This window comes from Sus scrofa, chromosome 11, assembly GCF_054392235.1.
Source record: "Sus scrofa isolate SSC_HxYL_T2T_F1_AM1 chromosome 11, Sscrofa_HxYL_maternal_Yorkshire_Landrace_v2.0, whole genome shotgun sequence".
NCBI classification, from domain to species: domain Eukaryota; kingdom Metazoa; phylum Chordata; class Mammalia; order Artiodactyla; family Suidae; genus Sus; species Sus scrofa.
Window position 1 is genome coordinate 15,151,338 of NC_139393.1, and position 26,681 is coordinate 15,178,018.

Sequence of the window (26,681 nt, forward strand, 5' to 3'; positions counted from 1 at the left end):
GGACACACTGCCATTTTTTCCCATTTTTATTTTTTTAAAATGATTTTTATTCTTTCCATTATATCTGGTTTACAGTGTTCTGTCAATTTTCTACTGCACAGCAAGGTGACCCAGTCACACATACATGTAAACATTCTTTTTTCTCACATAATCAGGCTCCATCTTAAGTGACTAGACATAGTTCCCAGTGCTACACAGCAGGATGTCATTGCTTATCCATTCCAAAGGCAATAGTTTGCATCTATTAACCCTAGGTTCCCAGTCCATCCCACTCCCTTCCCGTCCCCCTTGGCAATCACAAGTCTGTTCTCCAAGTCCAAGAGTTTCTTTTCTGTGGACAGGTTCATTTGTGCCATATATTAGACTCCAGATATGTGAAATCATACGGTATTTGTTTTTCTGACTTACTTCACTTAGTATGAGAGTCTCTAGTTCCATCCATGTTGCTGCAAATGGCATTATTTTGTTTTTTTTATGGCTGAGCATTCCATTGTGTATATGTACCAAATACAATTTGTTGACTAAGCTGACAGTCAATCTTAGTGTCACCAATGGTGGCACGAATCTTCAGATTGGATGCAGATTTGAAGGTCATTTCTCATGATTCTGCACCACCATGCTTAGCCTGAATTCAGTAGAGATCTAACTTCCAGTTTACGCTAAATGCAGGATAGAGGTACATACTAGTTGACACCTGTTGAATACATGGCAGAAGGTGAGCCATTTTACAAGATAAGTGTCATAGACTTTCCATATGTCATGAAAAAAGGGACACATATCTTGAGTAAAGGAGACACAAACATCACAGGTAAGGCATGGCCCTGGATTGGCTCCTGGCAAGGACAAACTAGCTATAAATTACATTTTGGAAACAATTCAGAAATTCGTATATGAACTGGTGGCAAAGGAATTACTCCAGTTTTGTTATCTATAGTAATCTTAATTTGGCTATATAGAAAAAATTTTTGAGATACCCACAGAAAAATTAGAGATGGAATATGAGAATATCTGTAATTTCTATTACAATCTCTCTACACAAAATGTGATTTATTCATCCACCATAGGGAGAAATGTCTACCCTAGGGATTGGCAAGCTTTTTCTGTAAAGGGCAAGACAGTAAATATTTCAGGCTTCACAGACCATAGGGACTCTGTTGCCTTTACTCAACTCTACTGTCATAGCACAAAAGCAGCCACAGACAATGCATAAATGAATGTCCATGGCTGTATTTCAATAAAACTTTATTTACAAAGACAAGGGGTCTACACATCTTCATTTGCTGACCTCTGATCTACTCCTTTATTTACAAATGGATGCTAGGTTCATTGCAAGCATATCCTTGGCCACAGTATTCAACATGGCATCAACTTAGCCTTTTAGTTCTTTTCTCCTTTACATCTGGAACAACAGCAGCATGTGAGGTCAGCTCCTCTTAACAAGTGGGTACAGATTCCATTAGAACAATGTGTCTGGGAGTTCCCGTGGTGGCGCAGTGGTTAACGAATCCGACTAGGAACCAGGAGGTTGCGGGTTCGATCCCTGCCCTTGCTCAGTGGGTTAAAGATCCGGCGTTGCCGTGAGCTGCAGTGTAGGTTGCAGACGCGGCTCGGATCTCGCGTTGCTGTGGCTCTGGCATAGGCTGGTGGCTACGGCTCCGATTAGACCCCTAGCCTGAGAATCTCCATATGCCGTGGGAGCGGCCTAAGAAATAGCAAAAAGACAAAAAAAAAAAAAAAAAAAAAAAAAAAAGATCCCCACGAACTCAGATTTCACCTCAAGATGACTCCAGAAACACAGAAGTCAAAATAAAATATTTAGGGGATTAATTAAGTGGCACCATTGGTTCAGACTGCCCATTAAAGGTTTACCTATAACAGAAAGCTTCAGTCTCTTCAGTTTTGTGCTCTACCATTAAAGAGACATGTCATAAACTTTTATGGAATATGGCATGTCATGAAATTTGAATAGACTTAATAACTAAAAGAGTTTCATAGAGATGATGAGTACAAACTATGAGAAAATTCGTGTTATATAGATTCTCTATTAATAAAAAGAAATCTAAATCATCATTTAAATTTTTAGGGAAAAATAATCCCACAGAGTTAGGATAAGATAGCCTATAAATTCTCTGGATGTGGGAAGTGGGGGTAGGGGTGGAGGAGTGAATCCCCTGCCAAGTTTGAAGGTCATAAAAGGAGTTGAAATAAAATACAAAGCTATATATAGAAACACATTTTTCATGGTAATATACTTTATGGTTCAAACTGGGCAGTAAAGTAGACTTGTGAAAAAATATCACATTAGAGTCTTCTAATTAATTCTATGTATTATTTTGGGATTCTTAATTTGAAATGACCAGAAATGACATAAAAGAAAATGACTACTGTTAAATCCTATTAAAAGCTGTTTGTAGAAAGATGTGATTTATTTTTAAAATCTCTGCTTTTAAGGATTGTATTCACCTAGGACATAATACACAGTGAGAAATACCATGGTATTTCTACAATCATTTGTGCTCTGAAAAATTTATGTAAATTTGTCAAGAGGAGGGAAGATCTATCTCTGCCCTCACTCAGTAGAAAGGATTTTTTTTTTTTTATGGGAAATAAGGTCATCAGGAATGTATGTAATCTACTTAACATATTAAGTTTTCAACCCATTGTGGGAGGTTGGGGGGCTAGCAATTAATATCATAATCATAAAATAGTGGTATCCTTCTCTAAAACAGGCACCCACTGGATAATATTTACCTAACCAAGGTGGAAAAAAAACTATTTTAATGGGAAATAATAAAATTATACTTCTTTCCAAGAATTTTAAATTGTCAAACCTCTGTTTAGAGAATTGGGGATTACCTCTTTCCTGACCTGTACCAGCTACTAAGAAATGACGCTTCTTCACTGGATGTTGCTAAACCTGAAATAAATCCTTGAACAAATGGTTAAGCCAGTTTTGAAACCATAAATTTTTTTATGAATCAAAGAACATACCTAATGTGTCCAAGCTCTTTTTTCCATATTTATTCCTTCCTTTGTTTTCTAACATTGTTAAGAATGACACGTAATTCTGATATAAATTGCTTATTTCGTTTGTCAGAATCATAGGTTACACGAAGTTGAAATGCCCCAAAGTAAGGAGACAATATGCAATGTTCTACCATAGATGCAAACTTAAGCCATTTTCGTTTTGGAGGAAAACAGGTTTACCTATACCTACCCTCACCCTGCCCTACCCCAACCCCCCTGAAAAATCAACAAAATTTAAAGGGCTCACAGATAAAGCAAAGATAAGAAGGCTACAGGGTGTGGCCCTAAAAGGACAAAAGACAAAAGACCAAAAAAAAAAAAAAAAAAAAAAAAGTTTGTCTTCCTAATAATATGTCTCAGCAAAAGAAATAAAAAATGGGTGATTCTAGTATGGGCAGAGAAAGTACAACATGAGTCTTGGGACATTTTTTTTATACCAGAAAATGAAGAAATGCTTGCCAAAAAAAGGTTGACAGTATGCTATGAGGATGCAAGAGCTAGCTTGAAAGCATAAAAGCACTATTCAGAAAAGTAGACACTGAGAGTTCTCTTGTGGTGCAGTGGTTAAGGATCCAGTGTTGTCACTGCAGTGCCTACTGCGGTGTGGGTTCAATTCCTGGCCTGGGGACTTCCACATGCTGTGGGTGCAGCCAAAAATAAATAAATAAATAAATAAATAAATAAATAATAAAGGTGGACATTGACACATTAGACTTTATCAAAATCAAAAACTTCTGCTTCTTGAGAAACTGTTCAGAAGAAAATGAAAAGACAGGTCACAGAGAAAATACTTGCAAAAAACATATCTGATTTAAAACTTCTATCCAGGATATATAAGAAACTCTCAAAATTTAATCCTACTTTAAAATCCTCTTACAAAATGAACAAAGATTTTGAAAAGAGGCTTCCTCAAAGAAGATACATACATGGCAAACAGACATACGAAATACTGCTTACTGATAAAAAGGAAAATGTACATTGAAATTACAATTATGGTCAACTGATTTTCCTACCAAAGTACCAAGGAAATTCAATGGAGGAAAGATAGTCTTTACAACAAATGTTGTTGGAATAGCTGTATGTCCATATAAAAACAAACAACCCTTTGGCTTCTGCAAGAGACCAAAGTGCAAAATCTAAAACAAACTTCTAGAAGAAAACACGTAAGAGGTCCTTGTGTGATCTTGGGTTAGGCAAAGATATCTTAGATACAATACACAAACCACAATGAGATACCTCTACACACACATAACAAGAGCTAACATTAGAAAGACAGATCATGCAAAGTGTTGACCAGGCGGTAGAGCAACTGGAATGCTTACACACCACTGGTGCGCACATAGAATGGTATTGCCACTTTGGAAAACAGTTGGGCTTGGAACGTTAGGCACACATATACCACACAACCCAGCAAGCTGACTCCTAGTCACTTACTCAAGAGAAAAGTAATGTTCACGCAAAACTTTTAGGCAAATGTTTATAGTAGCTGTATCCACAATCACTAACAACTGAAAAGAAAACACACATCCTGTAACTAGCATATACAATACCATAATGTGATACATTCCTACAGTGAGATGCTACCTCAGCAAGGAAAGAAAACAAGGTATTTTCAAATGCAACAACATGGATGGATCTGAAATGCATTATGTCAAGTGAAAAAAAACAGACTCAAAAGGCTACATTAGAGACAGAAAATAGATGCGTGGTTCCCTAGGACTGGTTAGGTGGAGGGGTCACAGGAAGTGACTACCAATGGGTACTAGGTTTCTCGTTGGAATAACAAAAACGATCTAAAATTGATTATGATGATGGTGGCACAATTCTGTGAATATTCTAAAAAGCAATGAACTGTATCCTCTAAATGGGTAGATTGCATGGCATGTGAATTGCATCCCAATGAAACTTTTTCTTAAAGGTTGCATATTGTATGATTCCACTTAATGCCATTCTATAAACGGCAAAAACCATAGGCACAGAAAACAGACTCTTAGTTGCCAGGGGCTGGGGTTGGTGGAGGAATGGACCACAAAGTGCAGGAAAGAACTTTTGGGGGTGACAGGACTCTTGGGTATCTTGATGTGGTAAAGATTACACAATTGAATGTGTTTGTCAAAACTCACGCAACAGTTAATCAAGCAGGACAAATTATTAACTACGAGTAAATAATACCTCAATAAGCCTGTCATTAAAACTTTTTTAAACAACTGTATCTTATCAGAAAAACACTAGCTCTATGGATTTTAGTTTGTATAATGGATAGTACTAGTCACCTTTTCCCAGATACTGTGTCATCAGTGGTCTGTCACAAAGGTAGCACCTATGAATGTATGGTTTATCATTACCTTTTTAAACCTCAGTGGTTTTATTCCACTTTTAAAACTGCTTTTCGAATAAGTACAAGGGGTAATACAGTAATATGCAATTTCAATCACAACTGCAAAGCTATTAACTACTTCTGAGTCTATTTATCCCAGCTTTATGAACAAGATAAATTCAGTTTACATGTGCTTTTTATGTTAACAATGGGCTTTATTTGCATACTTTAAATGCACACGCAGAGGGAAATTTAATTGCCTATTTAAGAGAAATGTTCTAAAATCAAATTATTTCATTTTGGGGATTTTTTTTTTTTTTTTGTCTTTTTCTAGGGCCACACCAGCAGCATATGGAGGTTCCAAGGCTAGGGGTCTAATCGGAGCTGAAGCCACTGGGCTACACCAGAGCCACAGCAATGCCAGATCCAAGCCGTGTCTGCAATCTACACTACACCACAGCTCATGGCAATGTCGGATCCTTAACCCACTGAGCAAGGCCAGGGATTGAACCTGCAACCTCATGGTTCCTAGTTAGATTCATTAACCACTAAGCCACGATGGGAACTCCAGAATGTTCTTAAAGAATGTTAGATTTCTCTACTAGGGAACGAGAACTTTTTAAAACCTTAAAACATGTCAAACATACAGAAATTTTGAAAGAATAAGAACATCTATATATCAAGCACCCAAATTCACCTATTGCTGTCGTCTTAGCCTTGTGGTCCTTATCCATCAGTCTAGTTCTGGGCTCTCTAGTTGGTTCCATGGATCTGTGTGTCTATCTTTTCACCAGTAACACATGGCCTTAATTAATGCGGCTTTCCAGTTAAGCTTGAAATCTTCCAATTTTGTTCTTCCTTTTCAAAATTGTTTTGGCTTTTCCACTTCCATTCTTTTCTCATTTAAATTTCTGAATCAACCTGTCAACCTTTACAAAAAGTCCAACTGGAATTCTGATTAGAAATGCACTGAATTGGGAGTTCTCTGATGGCCTAGTGGGTTGAGGCTCCTGCATGCTTACCTCTCTGGCTCTGGTTGCTGCTGTGCAGCATACGTTCAAATCCCTGGACCAGATATTCCCACATACTGCCTGTGTGGCAAAAAAGGAAAAAAAAAAAACCAAAAAAACAACGCAAGCGAGAACCTGAAATAAACGTTGCAACTCTCATTTAAAAAAAAAAAAAAAGAAAGAAAAGAAATGCACTGAATCTACCGGTCATTTGGGGAGAGAAGTGACATCTTAACAATATTGACTCTTTCAATGAAGGACACATTTTTCTGTCTCCATTTACTGAGGTCTTCCTTGAAATTTTTCTTCCCCCTAAGGAAAGACTTAGTTTTCACTTCTGGCATCTTCTTTTTCATCCCTGTGGTCCCTCACTCCATTTCCCAAAGTCAAGTTTTGACACATTAAAGAATGTGCTTAAGACATGGAAAAGACATAATACTGTCATATTTAAAAATTTTCAGTTACCGACATAATGATAACCCTCTGTACCTAAAAGTTTCTGCTTAATGACTCAGAGTACCTTGGCTAACTTCTTTTATTACGTGTGAATAAGCTAAATACAGTTGACCTGGACTTTTTATTGGACAGGATAATTACTCAAACATCAGAAAAAAAATCTATGCGAACATAAAATTTTTAAAATCAGTACCCTCTGTGCCACATACCATTACCTTCATGAATCAAAAATAATATGTGATTATCTCATTCATGAGGTTTTTTTCATCAAAATAAGTTGTACCCCTGGGTATCCTAACCCCACTGTCAACAGGCCAGCTTCGACATGTACCTTGAAAGCCTGTCCCAGAGGCAGGGGCTGGTATTAATGCAAGGAGAATCCATCAACTCAGAGGAACACACGCAGCCACATTCAAGACTGTGACTGGGACAGTAACTGAAAAACTGAATACTTTTCAAAATGCCCCTTTGTTCTTAATGGCATCGAAACCATTACTGGGCTATTCCACTGTCACCAACATGAACAAGAGTAGTGAGTACTGGTGCGTGCAAGGATCAAAAACTGTGCCGAAAGGGCTTGCAATTAATAATAATTGCTCCCCAAGTGTCTATTTTCCATAAAGATTCCACTTCACAAGGGATACACACAAGTCCACTGGGTAGGCTTAATATTTTCCCTGTGGGTGGTCCTTTCTGGGAAAGTTATTCAAAGGCTCTGCATGCTGCTAGCAAAACATCATTAATAAGAACGATGCAGAAGAATTATAGAGACAAAGCACACCTTGCCAAATGGTGACCCCTTACAAAGCAGCCCATGCAGTTATTGAAGACTGTGAAATGAAGGGATCCTTGAGACAGGGAGGGCACAATCACTTATTTACTCGAGTTGTTTTATTTATGGGGTTGTTTGGGGAGTGGAGACCGAGGGCGGTGTCGACACTTGCAGGCTTCATTGTATGCTGAAGTATTATTTTTCGGTAGGTAATTTTAAATAAAGGAGGAAAATTTTATTAATGCTTTTGAGTGGAGTTCAAGGCAGAAATGTAAAGCAGCAAGAACCAAAGAAAGGGAAACCAGAATCATATTCCCGTAATTGCAACAAACTGAGAAATTTAAATAGATATCAACACTCTCATGCTCACATTCGAAAATCATTCAGTTTAAACTTCATAGGGAAGCAAATGAATGTAATTAATGAAATACAATTTTTAAATTATTTTGATAATTATTTAAATAATCGGGACTCATATGGCAAATTGATTAAAAGAATAGCCCCATTCTTCACCCCTCCTTATACCTATAAGCCTTGAAGTGAGAATTCACAGCTTGACCCACTGAAGTTGGACTGGTCTTGTGACTTGCTTTGGCCAAAAGGATGCAATGGAACTGCTATTACACTGGTACTGAGACCAGGTCTCTAAAGTCCAGGCATGCCTTGGAATCCTGTCCTGCTGTCATAAAAAGAAGCCTGAGCTAACCTGCTAGATGCTGAGAGACACAGCAAGAACCATCTCAGCCAAGGCCACCCTATACCAGCCACCAATCAATCTGTCTGAAGGCTGCAGACACATGAGTGAGAGCAGGTGAGATTATCCTAGCCCATCCCAGGCCTGATGAACCATCCTGCCAAAACATAAACTGGTGAGAATAATTAATATGTGGCTATTGTGCCATGAAACTTGGGGATTGTTTAGAAGTACAAGCTAACTGATACAATCAGCTACCTTTCCAAGTTGCTCCTTGGATTTCATTCTATATCATTCTCTTTTCCTGCCCCTGTGTTTTCAAATCTATCAACATCACCATTACTAGACTCCTGATTAGTCAATGCACTTTGACAACCTCTGCCTCTCCTGTCCTTCCCATCATCAGTCCCTTGGTCTTGCAACTTCAACACAGAAGTAAGCGTCAAAACTATCTGCCTTCCTCCATTCTTCCTGCATTCTACTAATAAAGGCAGAATCATTTCTCTACCAAAAGCTCTCCTCTTTCCTCCTCACTCTTTTGTTTCTTTAATACATTCTTTAGCCACTAAAGTAGAATACTTTTCTTACTAAGCCAAAATCACTATTTTACCAAAAGGCATGTCAGGACATACCATTCCCCATCTCAGATTGTTTAATGGCTCCTAGCTGCCTATAGAATGTTCTGAACAGTTTGGCATGGGGTTTAAGAAGCTCCATCACCTGATTCTTTGGTCATTTCTTACAGCATCTCTCCATACTTCTTCAGGCACATCAAGCTAGAATTATTGCCCCCAAAGACCATGCTCTTTCATATCTCTGCACCTTTGACACGTTATTTTCTTACCCTCTTCTCTACCCACTGAGCTCCCAACCAAGTGATTCACCTGCTGACGACTCTATGACCCTCTTCTCCCACGGGCATGCAGCCCTACCCTCCACTCCCACCCCCTTCTTAGTGTGTTGGGTAGATTGTCCTTTCCCCTGAACAGCTCTCAGATGTGTTTCTTATGGTCATTTTTTCATTACAGTTTAACCTATACTTCATTGAATGCTGGAAGGGTGTAAATTCCTTGGCAGCACGGCATGTGAAGCTTTGCATGCCTCATACACCCAGCACAATGCTTAATACGTTAAATACAATAAGCTACGGATCCTGGGCTACCAGAAAGGGAAAGGAACTCTTCAGAGGGAACTTAGTTTTCTGGCCAAGAACCAAATCCAGATGTGGGCCAAATAAATACCTTTGCTCCATTATCTGAAATGGATAGTTAGGCACGGCAGAAAGTCAGCTTTTGACTCCTTCAAAACTTTAAACTTAAATATCACAAGACAGCATTAGTTCCCTGACTCCTATTCAGGAAAATGATAACTATGACTATGTTAAATTCAATTGGAGTTGGGATCCAGAAGTGTTATCATCCCTTTCTGTTCTCACCCCTGCCATCTGTGCATTTTGCAGAATCAGATAAGTGAAGGGTAATTTCTGAATGCAGAAAAACCTTAAAGAACAAAGCTCTCTGTTACACAAACCTTTTTTTTTTTCCATTCTGCTATAAAGAGAAGGGGAAAAAAAGTTGATATCAGGACTCATGTTCTAAAGAGTTCTGTAATCCCATGCACATTTGCCTCTAAAAAGAAACACAGTGACCCTGAGAAAAGTCTCTTCACTCTTCTGAGTCCCTATTTCTTCATCTATTAAAGGAGTGGCTGAGACTAAGTTAGCGCTAAACTTCAATGAGCTGATTAAACATCAGAAACTGATGTTCACACTAATCAACACCAGAGAAGCAAGACCAGTCACAAAATCATTTAAGCATTAGATTATGCAGACTGTACTTACAAAGATAACAAAAGACTCCAATATAACTTTGAAAGATTCTTAACAAAGATGAAATTAAGAGGATTTTCACGGCCTTCAATTAGTTAGAATTGCAGCTAAGAAGAACTATGTATTACAACTAGACAGGTGAATGAGGGTACAATTGTGAATATGAAAATACTGGTCTTCTAGGGAATGGAACAACTCCAGACTTTGTAGGTAAGCTGTGAGCCTTAGACAAGTTACCTAACCATGTCAGTCTGAAAAACAGGATAGGTATTTCTGCCTCATTGAAGTCTGTAAAGATTGAGTGAGATATAGTCCGTGCAGGACTAGAATACGGCAGATATTAAGTAAATGCTAATCTCCCTTTCCCCCCATCCCCAAGAAAGTCTAAAAACACTTTAAAATGCATGGTTGGAAATAACCTCTCAGCTGTGTAATGCTCCTTTTTTTTTTTTCCCATTATTCAACATTCTTTCATGATGCTGAAGTATTTTATTTTCATGAATAAAACTTGCTTCAAAAATCCTCTGTTTATTAGATGGCAGGAGATAATACCACAAAAAGAACCGCAGTAAATTTATTCATAGAAACAGGTCTGACACGAGTTTTGCTAAAGTTGTATGCTAGCATATGAAATAAAGTCAGGGAACATGTGACTATAACTAACAGAGAAATACCCCTGAGAGTAGAAACCCTTGATCTAACCTTCTCGCCAGTACTAGGCAGGATACACTATTTTAGGAAGGGAATTTTCTTAAATGATATTTACTACTCTCTAAATGCCACCCCTTTGGCATGTACTGAAGCAAAGTTGACCTTTTAAAAATTCTTATTGGAAATGAAGAAACATTCCATTCTATAAAACTCCTATTCATTTAATGTAATCATGCTTTTGATCTTGGTCCACTCAGGATTAACTGAACAAAACAGACCAGGAAGGGTCAGAACCTGGAAATCAGAGCCCTTCAATGGAGAGATGCTACCCTGGGTGCTGAGACAGGACCCAGTCTATCCGACCAAACGCAGCATCCAAGGAGAGGATAACAGGCAGGTGCTGGATTTCTCCGCAGCTGCTAGAAGCCAGGGAGAGATCAAGTTGAAGGGCTCAGGAGCATTCAGCGCCTCCCCTCCAGGGATAGGTGGAGTCGTCCCCCAGGGAAGACACATCCAACATGCAGCATAGAGGCCCACTGGCTCCAGTTCCCAGGCTGGGATTCAGAGACGACATCAGGTTTCTGGGAAGGGGAGTTATGGAAGAGACAAGGTCTTTATTCTAACGTGATCGGCCAAAATAAACATGAAACAAGATGTGGATGCAGACAGGGTTCAAGAGGGACACTTGGATCTCAAAAGCAGTATCCAAAATAGGACACAGAGCCAGAACTGGACTAACTGAAGAGGACACTGCAGACTCCCACAACTCCCTAAACCCCAGACCTCCTTCAACCCCTCTGCCAGCGTCATTCCTTTCTAGCGAGCACAGTACGACTCACAGAACTGTGAAGATGAAAACATCTATTGAAAGCCAACTTTGTGTCCCTGCTCCAGGCAGTGGGAAATCCACAATGAGGAAGACAACCGTCCCTGCCTTCAGAAGCGCAACGTCATGTAGAGAAAGCAAAGGGTGACGAGGTCGTGCTGCAGATGGTCACTCCATGCTGCAGAGCACAGGGAAAGCCATCTCACCCAGATCTGCTTCGGTCAGGAAAACCTTCTCCAATAAACTGAACCTGTCTTGTTGAACTAAATCCTTGGACAGGTACTACAGCAATCCTCTACCTTCTCTCCCTTGGCCAGAAACACTTCTTTGTCTTCCTCATTTTTGAACATTTAAGAAAACCTTTCCCACTCTTTATAGAACACCCTCTAAAGTCTCTCAGAGCATTGTCCAAGCAGAACACTGGTGATCCCTGTCACCCACAGGACCAACTGAGCTTCTAAGACGGTCTCCGAAGGCATCAGAATACCACCCAGGGCAAAAGGCACTTGACAGTCCATCAACATAGCTGCTGTCCAAATCCGCTAGGTCATGTCCTAGGCAGGCGTTTATAAGAGCTCAAAATCAACACTATTATTATTATTATTATAAATTTGGCCTCACCAGTGGCATATGGAAGTTCCCGGGTCAGAGGATGAACCCGTGCCACAGCGGTGACCAGAGCCACAACGGTGACAGCTCTGGATCCTTAATCCATGGCACCATGAGGAAACTTCTCAAAGTCAACATTATTAATAATAAGAAGTTAGCAAACACCTTCTGCAAGCCCCAAACTGCATACTCTACCAAAAAATGATATTTCAAAGAATGACATAAAGGATTCATCTTCACAATTATTCCATAAGATGGTCTTTATTACCTCCACTCTATAGATAAGAAAACTCAGATTCAGAAAGCAAATAAAATTTCTCAATAGATTTTTAGCTGAAAAATCCTTCTAGTGGAGCCAGAATTCAATTCCTGCTGTTTTTCTCCAAAGCCTGTTCAAGGCTCTCCTAAAACACCGCCTCTCACCTACAGTCTTAATCTTTTCATTTACTACCTGGGGGTGTCACAGGACACTCTACTTTCAGTTATGCAAATTGCCTATTTCACACATATAAGATAACGGCCCTGCTAAATCTCTTGACAGCATATTGACTCCAGCGTTGAGTCTGAGGTCTCAGCTTGGCAAATAGGACCAACTGTTCACCCACTGGCCCCAAGGGGGCGTTCTAGCCTCCTTTCTTGCCATTCTTCTCCTCTGGTTCCTAACGCGATGCTGGAGCCAGCCAGTGTCCAGGTCCACGTTGCCTGCTCTGACCAAAGACCTTTCCCACTTTTCTGGCTGTAAATTGACTAATTCAGGCCCTAGATGACCCACTTCACAGCTCAGCCTGCCTCTTCCGTCTCCCCAGCACTAACTGACTGCTTCCTCTTTATGCTCACATCCTACTTTGGGATGCCAGGGTTGCAGCCCTTACCACTTTGCAGGAACACCTGTTCGCCAACATCTCCCTAAAGCCTTAGTTAATCAAGATGTGGTCCAGGAACCTCCAGCACTGACATCTCTGGGGAATCTCAGGTTCTCCCTAAACCTATGGCACCAGAACCAACAGTGCTAACAAGATCCCCTTGACTTTGGTGCACTGTAGCCTTTGAGAGGAACTTCTCTCGTAGTCTCCGAATTTCAGGAAAACAGTGGTGGAGTTTTATTCTCCTCAGCACTTTGCACAGAGCCCAGCCCTGAGAGAATGAATACTCTGTAAATGTTTGCTCAATCAAAATGGATGTGGAATCTCACTTGATTCTTTTAACAATCTTCTCAGGAACCACTCTATTACAAATGAGAAAACTCATGTTAGGGAGATTACGAAAATTTCCTAAAACACACAGCCAGATGATTAGCTGGATAAGGTCCCGGTATCTAACATCTAATTCTGCATTCTTTTCATTTCCCTATTCTATATTCCATGCGTTAGAAATAAGAGCACATATTTATCCAGCAACTCACAAGATACTTACTTTAGCATGACAATAGTGCCAAGGTGGGGTTAGCAGACACCTTGCTTCCCTGTTCATGCACTCTTTCCTTACGTCTTTAGTCGTAGAAAATCCTTCCTGGTGGGTTTCAGTCTTTTTCATTAATGGTTCTATAATTAGTTGTCATTTTGGTGTGCCCATGAGTGGAGGTGGGTTGGGGTCTTTCTACTCCATCTTGGCCAATCTCTCACTCACTAACTCCTTTACGGAGTAAAATCTAAACTAAGCACCCACCACGTGCCATGCCTTATACTCAGAATCGAAGATGTACAGCATTGCCAAATCCATTCCTCATGGGGACACCACCAAGTAAAAACAGCCATTTCCCAGTGTCAGAAGGGCCACCCCGGGATCCCAGGGTATGGTGGGAACACAGAGGAGAGACCCAGAACTCAGACACAAATTCAGCCTCTCACTGAAAATTAAAATGACGTGTTAGATCTTAGTTTTCCACTTACGTCTCCACTTTCTAAGACCACACCTGTGAGCGCATGCATCTGTGTGTACGGCGTGAGCATAGAGTCGGAAGAAAATATGAGGACAGACACTCCAAACAACCTATAGCACATGCTGCCAAACAAAATCCGTCAAGGTAAGATAGGGAAAAAGACCCACCAGGGCACCATTTGGCTTTCAATGCATCAAAGATTTACACACTCTTCCCAGTATCATTAATGGCTGTTATGAACATAATTTGTCCCCACGCACCAAGGGGAGAATAAATTCCTCACAGAGGGGAAATAGAGGGTATTCAAAGAAAAAACTATTTTATGCAGAAAACTGATGACTGCAGTAGGAGTCATAATAATTTTTTAAATTCCTCATTATAGGAGTCATAAAGGTCACAGGGCAATACTAGAAACACACATTCGCAGAGAACATCACCAAATCATCCAGCAAAGCGACAATAACAAACATGGCTTCAATGGGGTCCTGCTGTACGGTACAGGGCATCACGTCCAATCTCTTGGGATAGAAGAGGATGGAAGAAAGTAAGAGAAGAACGTGGATATATGTATGACTGGGTTACTATGCTGTACAGCAGAAATTGACACAACACTAAATCAACTCTAACTTTAAAAATGGCTTTTTAAAATGCAGGGCTCAATAAATCCTGTAAGTTTAAGTTCCAAAGATCATATAAAAGGCAAAAAAGCAGAAGGATGGATCAAATAAGAAAACCTTTTCTGTGCTAGTCCATTCTCCCTCAAGCCACTAAATCTGCGCTGACAGAAACAAAACATAGTTCTATCTCCGTGCAGAGGCAAAAAGCACAGGAGCTCCTGAATGACTAGAATATGTGCATCCGGAGGGTTGATAAGTGACTCAGACTGTTCACTAAAGGGGCCGGCTAATGAGACGAGGGACCAAAAATATTCATGGAGGGTAAAACCAGACGAGTCAGCAGCATGGGGCGTTTGGCAGAGCAGCAGGGCAGCCGGTGTGTGCGCCTTCTTGGCTAATGAGAATCAAACGGACAGGCCGAGGGGAGGCCGGAGACCTGGAGCATCATGTCTCCTTCCCTGGGAGCCGCATTTCCTAAGGCGATCAGAGGTTTTTGCTCCTCATCAGATCTTTATTAATCCGTGGTCATGTCTCTGTATTTTGTTATTCCTCCCAGGGTAACAGATTATACTCACGGTTTCAGAGCAAGTATCACAGCTAGCTCAGGGGACTGGAAATGAAATTAAGAATCAAGGATGGCATGCTCCTTTACTTGTCAGAGCCTCTGCTTCTTTCCCTGTTAAAACGAGGTTCACAGATGCTCTCCCCCAGGAATATTGAGAGAACAGACACTTGCATATTCCCTGGAGGTAACCAAAAACTGTGCAAGGTGTGTGTACATCTCATGGTACCAGGCTGGGCCGTGGTGAGTTCTCAGTAAACTGGCTCTTAGCAATGCCTTGGAAGGCATTCTGCCTTCGAGAGTCATTCAAATCAGGAAATTCTGAGCTGTTTTCCTCTGGAGACTTTTTATTTTATTTATTTATTTGTTTGTTTGTTTGTTTATTTATTTTTTAAGGAAATCCAGCACAAGTTTAGCCAAATCAGCAGGTAAATTGCCAAGGCCAAGAAGAAACCCTATTTGGCATACTCTGAATACAGCATCTAGCACAGCATTATAAATACATGGAGGAGTATTTGATAAAGATGGTAAAGTCTGCTGCCAGGATTAAATGAGGTGACCTTTTTGGATTCCTTCCAAATGGAGGTGGTAAAGGAAAAAGTGAATACTAAGAATCTATCTATCTATCTATCTATTTATCCACCCATTCATCCATCCATCTATCTCTCCCTAATCCATCCAGACTAAGTCATCAGGCGGGGCCAGAGCAACAGGTGTCTGAGCACCTTCCTACTTCTAAACTGCCGTCAGTGGCCCATGCACATGACACTCAAGAACAGTAAGTAAAGATCCTCCACTCTGCTCTTACTACATCACCTGTAACCACCCCACCTAGAGGTGAACCGCATATCAAAAAGCACCAAATGAGATGCCCATAAAACTGCACTGTGATATCCCACTATTTCTGGTTGCCTTTAGGAAATCTACAAGTGGAAAGCACCTAACCATAGGAAAATGAATTGAGTTTGGACCTCAGGAAACAGAAATACTGATGAAAGATTGTTGGCTGATTTCAATATAAAGGCTTTTGTGCATAAAAGGGTTAAGAAAACCACTTGCATACTCTGCCAGGGAACAGTTTTCATCAGGAAATTGGAACAGTTTATTGACTCTCATGACAAAATGAAAAAAATAATGCTAGTGGGGCAGGGTTCTGTACACCTATCAACATACCTTATTATACCTTGATAGGGTATAACTAGCATCCCTCCATAATAAGCAAAATAAATACAAAGGGCAATAAATTACGGGTTGTCTTCTCACATTAGAACCTCTCTGAGTCAATAGCAATCCCAAGGCATAAACACTTCTTCCACATTCCTGAGTCCCGAGAATACTCCAAAGACCAGAAATGATCCGTGCTGTTCATTTTTATACATTTATTTATTTACTTATTTATTTATTTTTTTGTCTTTTGTCTTTTTGTTGTTGTTGTTGTTGTTGTTGCTATTTCTTGGGCCACTCCCGCGGCATATGGAGGTTCCCAGGCTAGAGGTTGAATCGGAGCTGTAGCCACCGGCCTACGCCAGAGCCACAACAACGCGGGATCCGAGCTGCGTCTGAGACCTACACCACAGCTCACGGCAACGCCGGACTGTTAACCCACTGAGCAAGGGCAGGGACTGAACCCGCAATCTCATGGTTCCTAGTCGGATTCGTTAACCACTGCGCCACGACAGGAACTCCACATTTATTTATTTTTAGGGCCGCATCTGTGCCATATGGAAGTTCCCAGGCTAGGGGTCAAATCAGAGCCACAGCTGCAGGCCTATGCCACAGGCATGGCAATGCCAGATCCTAGCCACATCTGTGACCTACACCACAGCTCATGGCAACGCGGGATCCTTAACCCACTGAGCGGGGCCAGGGATCAAATCTGCATCCTCATGGATACTAGTCAGGTTCTTAACCCACTGAGCCACAATGGGAACTCCATGGGCCATGCTGGTTAAGATGCCATTTGCTTAGAATAAAGAACAAACTCTTTTGAATTAAGTGTGTCAGGAAGCTCACCCCATATCCAGAGGGAGGATGGACCCAGGAGGAAAAAAGAGAGGGGGAGCAATCAAATCCATATACCCCAACACAGAGTGATAAAGTATTCTCTTAAGGAAACAACGCCAATCTAGTCTATGTCAGAGTATCGTTTCTAAACACTATAGTCAAAAAGAAAGTTTTTTATAAAATTTCACTTTGAGTTCAAGTTTACTGCAAATTACATATGACAATAGAGGTCTTAAATAGTGCAAAACGAAGCTCCAACTATAATTTTGGCGTTGTGGTTTTTATATTTTTGTAGTTGTTAAAATAAGCCGGGATGCTGGCACAGACAGCAGAAGACAATGAGGAGGAAACGACTGAAGAAACAGAGCAGGGAAAGGGATGGGTAGTTTGGAAAGGATTTTGATGGGAACAGTGGAGTTTTTTTCAGTCTAGATTAATTGGGTTATTTCTGAATGAAACCGATTATTATAAAAGAACATTCTGCATATTCTAGTAAAGCTCTGTAAATTCCTGGCAGAGTCGATTCCAAAGGAGGAGGCTGATAAGCCCTTCTGAAAATCTGAGAACTCTTTGCATGAGAATTATCACTCCGGAGTGTGCAAATTCCAGTCCTGTTGACTCACTGTCTCAGCCACCTACACTGGGGCTCCCAGCCCAGAGGGGTTCTAGCCTGCTGTCTGTGGGGATTCCAGCACCTAACCAGCTCACAGAGTCACGTGGAGAATGACAAACATGATAAGAAATCTCACTGCTGCCTAAAAACAAGCCCAGTCAATAGAAAAGCCACGAGGCCATGCTGTTTATATTTTAACTCAATTTTCAGACTAGTATGCTCCCAAGTACATCTGAAACACACAAACAGATGCAGACAGGGCTTCTGGGAACATGAGAAATTGTAAATAATTTTTTATAGCAAGAGTGTGCCTCTTAAGTTCAAAGTGTCAGTGCATGATTTTGTCCTGTTGGAAAGACTAGAAAGAAGGAAGAAGGAGGAAGGAGTCTTTGAATGGAACTGCTTGCCACCTCTTTGAGAGGGTGGAGACTGCATGTAGCTGGAGAGAAGAATAAAGAAGCATCTGGGCGCCCATGTTCTAGTCCCTCCTTTTCCCTTATATTAAGGCAACTCATTCTCCTACTTGCTACACTTCAAGCATTGTTTTGAGGTAATACATCCTTAGAAAGCAGAAATGGTACCTCCATGACTCTCAATGCAGGCATACCTAGTTTTAATTCTGTTTCACAGATACTGCATTTTTTGTTTTTTTGTTTGTTTTTTTAATTTGAAGGTTTGTGGCAACCCTGCATCAAGCAAGTCCATGGGCTCCATTTTTTTTTTTTCCAACAGCATCTGCTCACTTCCTGTCTCTGGGTCACATTTTTATAAGTCTTGCAGTATTTAAAATTTTCATGGTTATTGTATTTGTCATAGTGATCTGTGATCTTTGAGACTGCTATTGTAACTGTCTGGGGGCACCATGAACTGACAGCCAACTTAAGTGCTAAGTGTTGTGTGTGTTCTGACTGCTCCACCAACAAGCCATTGCCTTGTTGTGAATGCAAAGGAAAGGTCCTTGAGGAAAATTAGAAGTGCTACTCCAGTGAACACATGGATGAAAAGAAAGCGAGACAGCCTTATGGTTGACATGGAGGAAGTTTTAGTGGTCTAAATAGAAGATAAACAAGTCAGGAGCTCCTATCATGGCTCAGTGCTTAACAAACCTGACTAGTATCCATGAAGACACAGGTTCAATCCCTGGCCTCGCTCAGTGGCTTAAGCATCCGGTGTTGCCGTGAGCTGTGATGTAGGCCGCAGACACAGCTCAGATCCCATGTTGCTGTGGCTGTGGTGTAGGATGGCAGCTGCAGCTCCCATTTAACCCCTAGCCTGGGAACCTCCATATGCCGAGAGAGGGCACAGCCTAAAAAGAAAAAAAACAAAGAGTAGATTGATGTAGCAAACTTCATTGTCTTATTTTAAGAAATTGCTGCAGTCACCCCAACTTTCAGCAACCACCGCCCTGACTGGTCAGCAGTCATGAACATCAAGACAAGACCCTCCACCGGCAAAAAGATGATGAGTCACTGAAGGCTCAGATGAAGGTTAGCATTTTTTAACAATAAAGTATTTTTAATTAAAGTATATACATTGTTTTCATACATTATGCTTTTTAACACTTAACACACTACAGTAGAGTGTAAACATAACTTACCAGTACATAACATTTGTACTGGAAAATAAAAATATGTGTGCCTGGGCCACCTCGCTGTGCAGTAGAAAACTGACAAAACAGTGTAAATCAGCTATAATGGAAAAAATAAAAATCATTCTTAAAAAAATAAAAAACAAAAAATACTGTCAAGATCAGAAAATAATTTACATTCTTAAAATTTCCTGATAAATCTTATATTTTAAAAGAATAATGAGAGCAAAGAAAACAATCAGTGATGTTTCTGATTCCCAGTATATTATCAAAATTTTAAGTTCTGCATTTTGTCTAACAAGCTTCCTTGCTCCATATGACTGAAATTTTAACCACAGGTAAAGAGAGAATGAGCACCAAATGAAATCCACAACTTGAAATTATCCAGGAAGAAATAAGCAAACTTTTAGAAAATGGATCAATAGACATTTTCTTTATAAGTCAAGCAGTAAATATTTTAGGTGATAGGGGTCAAAGTCTCTCTCCCTTCTCTTTCTTCTCCACTTCGTCCCTCACTTCCTGCGCCCATTTCCCCTTTTGCTTTTAAACAGCTCTTTAAAACCATTCTTAGCTCTGCAACTGAACAAAAACAGGCCTCAGACCAGATTTGGTCCAAAGACCACAGTTTTCCAACTTCTGTTCTAGAGCAGGGTCAACAAACAACGGAACAGAGTCCAAACCCTTCCTGCAGCCTGTTTTTGTAAACAAAGTTTTATTAGAACACAGACACTCTCCGTCATTTATAAATTGTTTATGGCTGCTTTCCCATCTCCCAAAACAGAGCCGAGTAGTTCTGACAGAGACCCTATGGCCCATAAGCTAAAAATATTTACTAGCTGGACCTTTCCAGGAAAATGTTTGCCTGTCTGTGCTAGAGTAATGCAAATGCTTCATTAATAACATTTTTCTCTAGCCCTTTCCACTCTAAGAAGAATTATAAGAAACAGCCTTAGTTAGTCTTTTGAGAGGGTTTTTTTTTATTGCCGTTGTTGGGTTTTTTTTTGGGGGGGGGGTAGCTGATAAACACTAGAAAAGCCAACCAACTGTACACACGAAACTCGTGTTGAGGAGAGAAACCTTCTGGACATCCATTTTTTTCTTTAAATGGGTGGCATGTATTTTCATAGCTTTTGTGACAACAGAGAATGGGAAATATTGCCTTTTATGAAATGTTGAAAGAAAGCAATATGAAGCTGAAATAACCTGTCCAAAAGCCCAGGATAGGATATACAACATCAACTTAGCCGAGAAAAACACCCTTTTATAGTATATGAACATGGGGTAAGCTGGCATGGTGGCTCTGAAAGACAGTTGAAAATACTGCTGCTGCCTATCAATTTCAATTCAGCCTAGAAAAATGCACAAAACTACAGAAACAGGGCAAAGCACCCTACACATCTGCCTCGATGAATTCGACTCCATTTTCGAAAGCTGCATTTCTCAACTGGCCAGCTTTCTCTCAATTCTGTAAGCTGAGTATTTTATCCTGGAAATTAAATCTGGAAAACTCTATGAAATTGTTCTCTTACTTGGTATTCCACCTTCCCTGTGCATGATGCTAGAAGTCAAAACTCCTTTCCCCCCCCCCCCATCTCAGAAGCTCTGGACTCGGCCTCCCCCACAATCACCGTCACTGCTTGCTTTGTCTGCTTTAGGTAGAGGCTGACAGCCTTCAGAGAAAGACTCTTGCTTTGCAGCCCAGCAGCAGACCAGAATCTGAGTTGATTTTATCCAGGGACCTCAGTTCTCAGATCAGGGAAGGACAGAGGATTTAACAAACAGAAAAGGCTTTTGAGTGAACCCTCACCTGTCTTCCTCGGTCACCCTTCCCCAATCTCAGGAGACAACCATTTTCACTGCTGCTTGAAAACCATTTTTCATCTTGGTTTTCATTACTGCTTGAAAATCAAAAACCTCAGTAGAGCAGGATCATATCTGCCTCGCTCACCAATATATCTTCAGCCCTTAGTGCAGCGCCTAGCCCGCAGTAAACATAAATAAATATTGTTGGATAAATGGGTAGATGATGAATAGATAGATGGATGGATGGATGAAAATTCCAACATCCGAATGATGCTTAGTTTTTAAACTATGTTATGTTTCTCCATAAATGTATTTGCAAACATATTTGCATAACTGTTAAACATGCTGATTTAAGAGTTTATAAATACAGGGAGCTACCAGCAATAAACTGATGACCAGGATATCAGCATGCATACATAATCTAGTTGAGCAGGTCATGGAAGCGCTCAAACTATTGCTCTCATTTTCAAAAGGGGGAAAAAGAAAAACTGTAGTTTTTAGAAACACAGATCAGTAATTTTATACCGACTACCTGAAGAAAAATGCGGATTTAATATTTAGCCCTATAGTCTAAAAGGTTTACCAAGAGAAAGCAGATTCCCAGAACGCAGTACTGCATCATGAAGATTAAACCATATTACACTCACCTCCCCTTTAGTTTGGATAAGTTAAAAAAGTGTTACAGGCATAAGGTGCCTTGATTTTTGCAAGATATGTGACAATGTTAATGTTCTTTATGTGGATTGGATGGCAGGATAGTAAATTATCACTCATCTTCGTATGTACAGAAGGAACAAACGGGAAGCACAGAAATCAGAGGAAGGCACAAGCTCAAAAAAATGAAATAATGAAAATACTAATAATTCCAAAGGTCATAAAAATGGATAAAACAACTTCCGAAAGTATTAAGCCCCTGTTCAGACACAAGCTGGCTCTGACGTTCTAGAAGGGATGCCGTAGGATGGTGAGAGAGAAACTCTTAGAACTTTTCATGTAAAAATTTTCCAAGTCTATGGAATATCTCTCTAGAAGGAGAAGGATGATGTACATTGAAAAATCTTAGGTGCAGGTTCTGGCTCCTATTTAGCTTTTCAAACTTAATCTTTCTTTACTCCTTCTGTAGTTATCACGCCAGCAAACTCATACTGTCTGTAGCTTCCCAAACACATCCTGCAATTTCCAACCTTTGCAGATTTTTTTCTCTTTTCCTGAAAGCCATCTTTAATATTTTACATTAATTACATTAATATTTTAATTTTATTCCATTATTGAAGGCCTCATCCTCAATGGCCCATCATATACGCTAATTTTAAACTTTTCTTCATCCCATCCACCCACAAAAAAATATTTTGTATCTTGACTTTCCCTGCACTTTCATAATGCCATGTTTGTAAGTCTTAGCAGGCATATTGTATTTGGTATATATTATGCCTCTAGGCCCTTTCTCAACCATCTCACTGACTCATGTAGCTTTAACATCCCCATATACTGATAAGCACGAAATGTATGCCTCACGTGCTATCTCTTTGAACGTGGCCAACACACACCTGACTGCTCGCAAGACAGTCCTCCTGCAAATCCAACAGTGTTCAAAGTTGAAACCACTGGTATCCTTCAGTACACCTGGACCCCCTGAACTTTTTCTTGACATGAGCACAGGCTCACACCCAGTACCAGGTCCTGAAACGATTTCACCTCCTCAACAGATTGAGGTCCAAGTCCTCTTCTCCACTTCTACTGCCCTTTTAGTTTTGACCCTCATCTTCTCTCACACAGATGGGACGTTATCTCCTACTGATTAGACCTCTTTATATATCTACTCTACAGAAGGCAGTCTACCTTCATCACAAATTGCATTGTCTAAACCCTATACTGACTCCCCATCACAGCAAGTTCAAGTCCAAGTTCCTCAAAACAGCCTGAGGAGGATCTGGTCAGCCAGTTAAGCTCACAATGTTAATTGTGGAGACAGAGTGTGAAAACCTAAAGGCTGCTGACTCCAAGCCCCTCTTAACCAAAACCCCTGGATGCTCATACTGTTCGCCAGCTCTTCTCTGGCAACGAGACACAGAACACGAAGTTGAATCTGGCTCTATCAGCCATAAACACAAGCAAATCTTCCTTCGTGTTGCCTCCCCGTTTCCTCGCATGGTCATGGAAAGCTTTGGTGGCTTATAAGCAAAGGAAACATATTGCTTTTACATTCCAAGCCACAAGCTCACCAAATCTAGCTAATGGAAATCGTACTTCATCTCTGAGAAGATTTATATAATTTTAAAATATCCAGCAGGATTTGCAAAAGTCATGGCAAGAAAAGAGAAGATGGAAGTGGGACTTTATATGACAGAATGATAATGAAAGAGCTAAGCAAGAAAATATTCAGATAATTAGCATTTGTGGGCAATAATGGTTCAATCATGATTACAGCTCTGGCAGATTTAAGATGGTTTCATTTTAAGTAGTATCACATGTCAGTCTGGTCACAACTGAGCCGGTATTTGAGTTGGGCGGTGGGATTCTTTTAAGTGTTTAAAGCAAAAGCATAAAACAAATGAGGCTAACTCTTGAAGAGGAATGTTTAAAAAGTAGGGAAAACCCTATAATTTCTTTTACCCATGGTTTACATTCTTTATCCTCTTATCCAATCAGATGCAGTAAACAAGAATCCTTAATTCCCATTAGGACAACCATACAGCCATTCAACGGAAAGTGTAAACAACAACCAAAAACTAACCATGTCATGTAGTCCAAATTTTAGCCAAGCTTATTCTTTTAGGAAATCTCAAGTGATGCCTCATTCTACAAATCATGTTGAAGAATTCATTTTTGTGACTGCATATGTAAGAGGTTATAAATGTAATAATTAAAGGGAAAAGATATGAACTGGATAATGATATTATTCCACAGGACAAGGAAATCCTAAGTGGTATTTATGTCCTATATAAGTAATAATCAGATATAAAAATAGTAAGCTTTCATAGGAATACCTGAAAGTCACCTAATATGGAATACAATCAAATATGAAATAAAACATTTAAGGCACGGAACAATCTAAAGAGTTACTCATCTAAGGCTCAGAGTGGTAGTAGTGGACTGTTTGTTTTTTAAACTTCATGTGTGTGTCACAGTCCCCATTGGGAATCAGACGAACATTTGATACTTCTTTCCAGACATGGGTATAATATACATGAATACAGGGCCAGACGTAGATCTTCTACGAATGGATGAAATAAGTCCTCATTCAGCAGGTCATGAACCCATTTACTATCCATGAGGATGCAGGTTCAAGCCCTGGCCTCGCTCAGTGGGTTAAGGATCCAGCATTGCCATGAACGATGTTGTAGGCTGGCAGCTGCAGCTCCAATTCGACCTCTAGTCTGGAAACATTCATATGCTGCAGGTGGGGCCCTAAAAAGAAAAAAAAAAAAAAAAAAGAAGAAGAAGAAGCCCTCATTCAGAGGATCAAGTCTCATGTTCAGAAAACTGTTATATAGTATGTGCATTGCCAATTACTCAAAAACCTCGCTTCGGGAGTTCCCGTCGTGGCTCAGTGGTTAACAAATCTGACCAGGAACCACAAGGTTGCGGGTCTGATCCCTGGTCTTGCTCAGTGGGTTAACGATCCGGCGTTGCCGTGAGCTGTGGTGTGGGTTGCAGACGCGGCTCGGATCCCGCACTGCTGTGGCTCTGGCGTAGGCCGGCGGCTACAGCTCCGATTGGACCCCTAGCCTGGGAACCTCCACATGCTGCGGGAGCGGCCCTAGAAAAGGCAAAAAAAAAAAAAAACCAAAACTCTCTTCAAAAAGCAAGCTTCCAGATGTCCAATAGGCACATGAAAAGCTGCTCAACATCACTAATTGTTAGGGAAATGCATAACAAAATTGTTAGGGAAATGCACAACAAAAGTATCACTTCACATCAGTCACAGTGGCCATCACCAGAAAGTCTACAAATAACAAATGCTGGAGAGGGTGTGGAGAAAAGGGAACCCTCCTGCACTGTTGGTAGGAATGTAAACTGCTGCAGCCACTGTGGAAAACAGCATGCAGATCCCTCGAAAAACTAAAAGTATTAACATGCGATCCAGCAACACCACTCCTGGGCCGATGACCAGAAAAGACAAAACCTCTCATTCAAAAAGGCACATGCAGTCCGATGTTCACTGCAGCACTATGCACAATAGCCAAGTCATGGAAACAACCCAGGTGCCCATCCACAGATGAATGGACAAAGATGTGGTACATATATACAGTGGAATGCCACTCAGATAAAAAAGAATGAAATAATGTCGTTTGCAGCAACATGGATGGACCTAGAGATTATTACAGCAAGTGAAGTAACCAAAGACAAATTCACATGATATCACTTACATGTGGAATCTAAAATATAAGACAAACGAACTTACAAAACAGAAACAGACTCACAGACTTCGAAAACCAGCGTATGGTTAACAAAGGTGAAAAGGGATGGGGGAAGGATAAATTAGGAGTTTGGAACTAACAGGTAGACACCACTACACATAAAAGACATAATCAACAAAGACATCCTCTATGGCACCAGATATGTAACTACATATACATGTTTCCTGTCTACCTGAAATACAGCATTGTAAATCAACTGCAATTCAATAAAAAAGCCCATGCCTATCCCCTCAAAATACATATAAAATATTAAAATGGAAGCTTGAAATGTTTTTGCTCTGTTTCCTAATTATTCAAACCATAGATTTGAATAATTCCAGGTCTCGTTCAAAACCTACCTATGGGTCCAAGGCACCTTCTCTGATCTTTCCAGAGAAAGCTGAGGTTTGACATCTTGACTGATGTCAAGACTACACTCCATCTGTGTCACAGCGAGGGCAGGACCATGTTTTAGAGGAGAAGGGACAGGATGGGGCTCACCTGATTCAGGTCTGCATCCCAGCTTGGCCACTAGCTTGTTCCCTGATCTTGGCCTCTTTAAATCGCAACTTTTCTCATCTGTAAAACGGTGCCAACCTTCTCTTCCAGAAAAAAATATGGTCACAATTACAAACAAAAGTGTCCAGCCTTTGTCGAGTCTACAATGGAGCACAAATCCTATTATTAGATTATTCCTCCGTTTGTGCCCTTAATCTTGACCTCCAGTTTCCCTACAGAGCAACGTCTGGCATCAGGATTGAGCTGGATGATGATAGCCGAAGTTGCTGTGAGTTGAGACTCTTCAACAAGAGGCTGGAAGAGTGGGGAGAGGGGACCAGCAGGATGCGGTTCCTTCCTTTACCAGGAAAGGAAGAGGGTCTGACACATTTTCATTCTATTCCCTGTTCCCCACTCTGCCTCATCAGGACCCCTCTTGAATGACCAGGGCTGTGTTCTCCTTCCTGAAGGCAGCAGAGCACAGAGCACAGCCCTGGTTTGTGATCCAGCTACAGCCCACAGAACAA

At 40.5% G+C, this 26,681-nt stretch overlaps 1 protein-coding gene and 2 long non-coding RNA genes across 3 annotated transcripts in view; 1 reads left to right on the forward strand and 2 right to left on the reverse strand.

Moving 5' to 3' along the window:
• The window catches only part of LHFPL6 (LHFPL tetraspan subfamily member 6), a 227,060-nt gene that overhangs the window by 183,368 nt on the left and 17,011 nt on the right, over window positions 1-26,681 (reverse strand). The gene's annotated exons all lie outside the window — the stretch shown is intronic.
• Window positions 15,591-24,986, forward strand: LOC146398548 (uncharacterized). The gene is made up of 2 exons (XR_014819326.1): window positions 15,591-16,727; window positions 19,353-24,986. It is a non-coding gene; the product is annotated as an uncharacterized LOC146398548 (long non-coding RNA).
• LOC146398549 (uncharacterized) lies at window positions 18,504-24,690 on the reverse strand. The gene is made up of 2 exons (XR_014819327.1): window positions 19,513-24,690; window positions 18,504-19,145 (listed from the first exon to the last, which is right to left on the reverse strand). It is a non-coding gene; the product is annotated as an uncharacterized LOC146398549 (long non-coding RNA).